Source organism: Fundulus heteroclitus, chromosome 19 (genome assembly GCF_011125445.2).
Source record: "Fundulus heteroclitus isolate FHET01 chromosome 19, MU-UCD_Fhet_4.1, whole genome shotgun sequence".
NCBI lineage: Eukaryota > Metazoa > Chordata > Actinopteri > Cyprinodontiformes > Fundulidae > Fundulus > Fundulus heteroclitus.
Genome location: NC_046379.1, coordinates 1,660,360 through 1,667,381, shown reverse-complemented (window position 1 = coordinate 1,667,381; position 7,022 = coordinate 1,660,360).

The following is a 7,022-nucleotide window of genomic DNA, read 5'->3' as shown; positions in this document are numbered from 1 at the left end:
CGACTTCACAGGTCGGTTAAGAGAATATTGGAGAGCAAACAGCATCATGAAGTCCAAGGAACACAGCAGATGGGTCAGGATAAAGTTGTGGAGAAGTTTAAAGCAGCTTTGAACATCTCACAGAGCGCTATTCAAGCCATCATTTGGAAATGGAAAAAGTATGGCACAACTGTAAAGCTACCAAGACAAGGCCGTCCACCTAAACTTACAGACAGAACAAGAAGAGCATCGATCAGAGATGCAGCCTAGAGGACCATGGTGACTCTGGATGAAATGCAGAGATCCATAGCTTGGGTGGGGGAATCTGTCCACAGGACAATTATTTGTTGTGCACGAAACAAATCTGGTCTTTACGGAAGAGTGGCGAGAAGAAAGCCACTGTCGAAGGAAAACCATCAGAAGTCCCATTGTTTTTTGCCAGAAGCCATGTTGATGACACAGCAAACATCTGCAAGAAGGTGCTTTGGTCCGAAGAAACCAAAATGTAACTTTTTGTCTAAAATGCAAAACGCTATGTGTGACCGAAAGCTAACACTGTCAGACATGGTGGTGGCAGCATCATGCTCTGGGCTGCTTCTCTTCAGCAGCGACAGGGAAGATGGTCAGACTTGATGGTCAGATGGATGGAGCCAAATACAGCGCGATCTTAGAAGACAACATGCTGGAGTCTGAAAAGACTTGATACTGAGGCGGAGGTTCTCCTCCCAGCTGGACAAACACCCTAAAGATAAAACCAGGGCTATAATGAAATGGTTTAAAACAAAACATATTCATGTGTTAGAACGGCCTAGTCAAAGTCAAGACCTAGACCCAATCCAGAAACTGTGGCAAGATCTGAAAACTGCTGTTCACAAATGCTCTTGATCTAATGTGAATGAGTTTGAGCTGTTTTGCAAAGCAGACTGGACAAACGTTTCAGTCACCAGATGCTCAAAGCTGGTAGAAACAAAACCTAAAATTTGTTTGTGGCTGTAATGTGATAATTTGTAGAAAAGTTAAAGGGGTATCAGTACGTTTGCAAGCCACTGTACTTTATTTTAAAATGGTCATAATCTTGTTTTTGTCCTTGGGTTTTGATCTTCTTTTGTGTTTTTTTCTGATCTTTTCTCGGTCAGCTACTATTGTTAGCAAGCTTTTGCCTTTAACAGTTAATTCCCTGTTGCTCATTATTGCCATTAGGGTCTTTTCATACAGTTTCATTCCTTGGGTTGATTTTCTTAGCAGTTATTTCTTGTGTTCTTTCCTCTGTGCATTTTTGTTTATCTTCACTTGTGTTAAACTTTTTCCCTTTTTGATTTCAAGACCCTTTTTTGTGTCTGGTTAAATTTAGATTTTTAAAACCATGCTCACGCACACCAGCATGCAATTTTCCTTTATAGATCACAGATTTATCTAATGGTTCTGTTCTGCCCTCTACCCGCCCAGACTAAACCATAAATGGTCAACACAAAAGACCTCATGAATGTTAATGTATATTAAAAGTGGGTCAGCTGATGAGGTGTTTATTGAATTTGTGAATCAGAGGTTCAAGCACAGATGTTGCCCACATTAAAATAAATGAAAAATGAAAGCTGATCCTCCCATCTACAAGGTCTAATGCAGTGCTAATGCATCCACCATGCAGCATTACGCACCACTGTATTTGACCGTTTACAGCAATTAAAGGAATTTCTGCACACCTTTACACAACGATCTGTTAATCTGTGGTACACGTCACCCTGGTGATGTAACGTTCTGTTGCGGTTTAGGTTATTTTCAGTTAGTCAACTTTTCTGTTTTAGGATTTATTTCTGTGTTGTTTTTGATTTGTGCTTAGTCTGTTTTTAGTCATCTGGTCTTGGTTATTATTTATGTCAGCTCGTGTCCATTAGTCTTGGTCTTACTTTCTTAGGGTTTTTCTTTATTAGTCTGTATGTTCCTTCTATTGCTTTCACCTGTTTTGGTTAATTGGTCCCGCCCTGCTCACCTGTTCCATCCTCCTATTTAAGCCTGCCTTAGTTGTTTGTGTGTTGCCGGAACGTCTTGTGTTTATCCCTCTCGCCAGCCTGCGGTAAGCTCTTTCCAGCCCCTGATTATTTTTGTATTCAACCTGCCTGTTCTGCCAGTCCGTGCCTGTTCTGTTTTTTGCCTTCCAGTTTTTTGAGTCCGCCTTTTGCCACCTGGATTTTGTTAATAAACCCTTTTTTTTTTAAAATACAGCTCCGTGTCTGGCTCACGTTTGGGTTCAACCTTAACGATTCATTACATTACGTTCCGGCCAAAAGATGAACCCAAATCCGACATGTTCTCTCTTTTCAGCTGTACTGTCTCAGACCGGCGATCCATTTATCCAACTCAGCTCAAGCAGCCACTCACCAGACTTCTCCTGTCGGCCCTCCTCACCGCCGTTCGTTCCGGATCCTGATCTTTTCCTGGATGTTGAGGAGGAGGTGATTCGGGAGCTTCGCCCGGATCTTTTTCTCTCCCACTTTCCAGAGGAGGAGAGGCTGGGTTTGCCGCAAGCTCCACTGATCCTGGTTCGATCGAGGGAATCAGAACCCCAGCAGACCCCGCCGTCCCTCCGTCGGAGGAGGGGAAGGAGATCTACTGGCCACCCTCCCACCCGTTCCATTGGGCAGACAGACGAGCCAGTCCAGCGCCCGTTCATTGCTGAGCCGCCGTCTCGGTCAGTGGACCCCACTGTTACTGCCGCTACCACCTGTGTGGCAGACCGGCGTCCTTCATTTGCCAGCTCCGTGACGCCTACAGCGCCTCCTGGTGGCACCCACGATGTTGAGCATAACTTGTTAGAGGACAAGTTAAGAGCTTATGCGCCCATAATTAAACGCCTCAGGGAGGCTCTTTTCATTCATTATTCCGTGGGTTTGGAGGAGAAGTTAAAAGAGGTGGAGGGACACTATAGATCAGCCCTCCAGGCTTTCTACTGCTGACCTAAGACTGTCCCCAAGGGTCCGGCCGACGCCTCGGCTCCTGAGTCTGTCCCCGAGGGTCTGGCCGACGCCTCGGCTCCTGAGTCTGTCCCCGAGGGTCTGGCCGACGCCTTGGCTCCTGAGTCTGTCCCAGAGGGTCTGGCCGACGCCTCGGCTCCCGTCTGCCCAAGTCCTGTGAGAGGGGTCAGGAGGACCTGCCCCCGCAGACCTGCGACGTGGGAACCCAGAGGGGTCCGTTGCAGACCTGCAACGTGGGAACCCAGAGGGGTCCGTCGCTGACCTGTGAGGCGGGGACCCAGGGGGATCCTTTACTCTTCGGGCACCCTGGGCCTCAGAAGAGGATTCAGCAACTGGGGTCCCCTGGAGACTTTGAGCCTCTCAGAGTGGTGTGCAAGCCTAGACCCCTTATTACCCTCATGGACAGCCAACTTTGGGAGAGACTTTATTGGATGTCGCTTTCCGAGACCCTCCAGAAGCTGGTCCTAAGACTTCTGGTTTCTAAGGGTCTGACTTTAGCTCCTGAAACCTGTAGCCCGGGGCCTCCTGAAGCCTGTAGCCCGGGGCCTCCTGAGGCCTGTAGCCCGGGGCCTCCTGAGGCCTGTAGCCCGGGGCCTCCTGAGGCCTGTAGCCCGGGGCCTCCTGAGGCCTGTAGCCCGGGGCCTCCTGAAGCCTGTAGTCAGGCTCCCTCCTTAGCGGCCTGTAGCCAGGCTACCTCCTTAGCGGCCTGTAGCCAGGCTCCCTCCTTAGCGGCCTGTAGCCAGGCTCCCTCCTTAACGGCCTGTAGCCAGGCTCCCTTCTTAGCAGCCTGTAGCCAGGCTCCCTCCTTAGCAGCCTGTAGCCAGGCTCCCCCTTCAGCCGCCTGTAGCCAGGCTCCTTCTTTTGTCACCTGAAGCCAGGCTCCTTCTTTAGTCGCCTGTAGCCAGGCTCCTTTTGTCGCCTGTAGCCAGGTTCCCCTTTCAGTTGCCTGTAGCCAGGTTCCCCATTCAGTCGCCTGTAGCCAGGCTCCCCCTTCAGTCGCCTGTAGCCAGGCTCCCTTTTCAGTCGCCTGTAGCCAGGCTCCCTTTTCAGTCGCCTGTATCCAGGCTCCCTTTTCAGCCGCCTGTAGCCAGGCTCCCCCTTCAGTCGCCTGTAGCCAGGCTCCTTCTTTTGTCACCTGAAGCCAGGCTCCTTCTTTAGTCGCCTGTAGCCAGGCTCCTTCTTTCGTCGCCTGTAGCCAGGCTCCTTTTGTCGCCTGTAGCCAGGCTCCCTCTTCAGTCGCCTGCAGCCAGGCGCCGCCGCCTGTAGCCATTAACCAGGCGCCCCCGCCTGTAGCCATTAACCAGGCGCTGCCTCCCGTAGCCTGTAGTCCGGCGCCTCCTTTAGCCTGTAGTCCGGCGCCTCCTTTAGCCTGTAGTCCGGCGCCCTCCTCAGCCTGTAGTCCGGCACCTTCCGTACCCTGTAGTCTGGCGCCTTCCTTAGCCTGTAGTCCGGCGCCAGGTTCTATTTTCTCCCTCTCCAGGCCCCGCCTTCTGCCTTCCAGTTTTTTGAGTCCGCCTTTTGCCACCTGGATTTTGTTAATAAACCCCTTTTTTTAAAATACAGCTCCGTGTCTGGCTCACGTTTGGGTTCAACCTTAACGATTCATTACAGGTGATTATTGGAATGTGATGGTTTAAAACCCTGATAAAATGTTGCGCTGATTTTTATTTAAAATGGCCTGTGTGATTTTTTTTTAATTTCACTGTAAAGATCCTGGTGTGTATAGTCATGTGTCACCAGAGCCAGCATGAATAACACAGCAGATTTGAATGCTTATAATAAAGCTGATCTATGGGTAAAGTCTGATATGGAGTGAAGTTTTTTTTGATAGATACCAATTTTTGTGTGGAAAGCGATGTACGCATGTTTCTGGCCCCATTTTGTGCTTTATAAATGAGGCCCCTGGTCCCCATGTCATACTCTGCCCCTTCCTCAGTATTTAATCCTCGTTAATGTCGTTGTTTCCAGCTGATTTGTTGTATATTTTAATCATGTAAAGCACTTTGCATTGTCTCTGTACTGAATTGTGCTGTATAAATAAATTTGCCTTGCCTTTCCTTGCCTTAATTAGAGATTCACTTCCATACAGAAAGCCCATATATTTGTGTTTCCACACAAAGCTGACACTTTGTGTGGAAACACAAATTGTGCAGCACCTGTCTTTTTTATCTCCCTCCACTCCCCCAGTGTTAATCTTTCTTCAACAGATTCAAGGGCAGCACCTGGGGACCCTGTGTAAAGCGGGATCTGGGGCAGTTTGGAGGAACGCACCTAATGGCTTGCGCTCATGTAGCAGAGGCCGACTGGCTGCGTTCCTGGCAACGCAAGGCCTCAGTCAATCGTTCCCCCAAAATGTTTGTTAAGTGTATGTGATGGACGGTTGTACTGGAACTGAGTTTTCGATTGCAATGCAAATTGCAGTTGACTAATAAAATTGATTGAAGAGCCAAAGACCCATCCCCCCTGAACACCAAGGCAGGCGCAGGGGGACCCAGAACCCCAGACGCCCAAAGGGACCCTCAAAAGCAAGGGCGCCCAAGAGGGACCAACACAGGAAATCCGCCCCCCCCACCGAGGGAAGAGAAGAGATGGCCCCGAGGAAAACCCCCAGCCGCCGCAATGCCAAAGACCCCATGGCCGGTTCCACACTGAAGTGGAAACGGCCATGGGCACAGGGACCCAAGGCCCTAGGGGTGCCCCGCCCCCCGGCGGGAGCCCCGACCGAGCCACTGGGGGCCAAGCCCCGCAAAGCAGCCGCCAGGAATGAGTCGACACCCACCCGGTCATCCACCCCCAAACCCGAGGACTCCCAATGCATCAGCAGGCCAAGACGCCAGCCAGCGAAGGGAGGCAGGACGGGGGGTTGGGCTCCGCACTAGCAGAGACTTGAGATGTTCTTGGGAAAGGGAGCAGTTCAGACCCGAACCTGACAAATAAACAAAAAGGACACACACACACACAGTCTCATTCACACCTTCCCACCCTAGTGCCCCCACTCAGAACACACAAACTCTCAAAAAAACAAACAAAAGGATGACGTCGTACACACATCTGCACATAACATACGTCCAATAATACCAGGTCCGGGCACTGCCACCCCGAAGGGGTACCAGGCCCCCGGACCCAGTAGGTAATCCCTGAAATCCAGATGCTACCTCCGTTTGGCTGACGTCACTTCCTGTTTGCGGTAAGGCGTATTGTATCACTTCCTGTTTTCACTGCGTGAGCAACGGTTTGTTGCTCCAGATTCTCTCGCTTTTATCTTTAATCTCTTTGCTGTAACATCTGTTTCTAACACATAAGCACTTTTAAAACATTTTCTGTTGCTGCACATCACGCTTGGGAACTCCTCGTGTTTCAAGGTTTGCTCTCTTGGCGTGGTAGAAGGGCGCTAGCCTAGCTTTAGCCTAGCCTAGCTTTAGCTCCACAATGGCTTCCTCTCCTACTATTACTTCAGCTTCTCCGTCTCTGACTAAGTCTCCAGACCAGGAAGCAGAGCCATAGTTTAACACACCTCTCTGCAGCTTCTGTACTGTTACCCATCCATTATCCTATTGAGACGGTGTCTTTCCCACGGCCAAAACTTAACAGATCAAAAACTTATCTAAAAGGAACAAATCATAAAAACCTAATAAAAATCAATACGGTTCAACTTGAACCTAAAAATAAAACAATTAAATGTGGTCTATTAAATATAAGGTCTCTCCCTCCAAAGACTTTGTTAGTTAACAAATTGATTTCTGATAAACAGATTGATTTGTTTTGTCTCACAGAAACCTGGCTACAAGAGGACTACGTTAGTATAAATGAGTCAACTCCCTCCAATTATTCAAATTTCCACATTCCCAGATCTGTGGGAAGAGGAGGAGGAGTGGCAACCATCTTTCAGTCTGATTTATTAATTAGTCCCAGGCCAATTAATAACTACAGTTCTTTTGAACATTTAACCCTCAGTTTCCCTCATCCAAACTGCAAAGCAATAAAACCTCTTCTGTTTGTTGTTTTGTATCGTCCACCAGGCCCTTACACTCAGTTTTTGGATGAGTTGTCAGATTTCTTATCTGATTTGGTGTT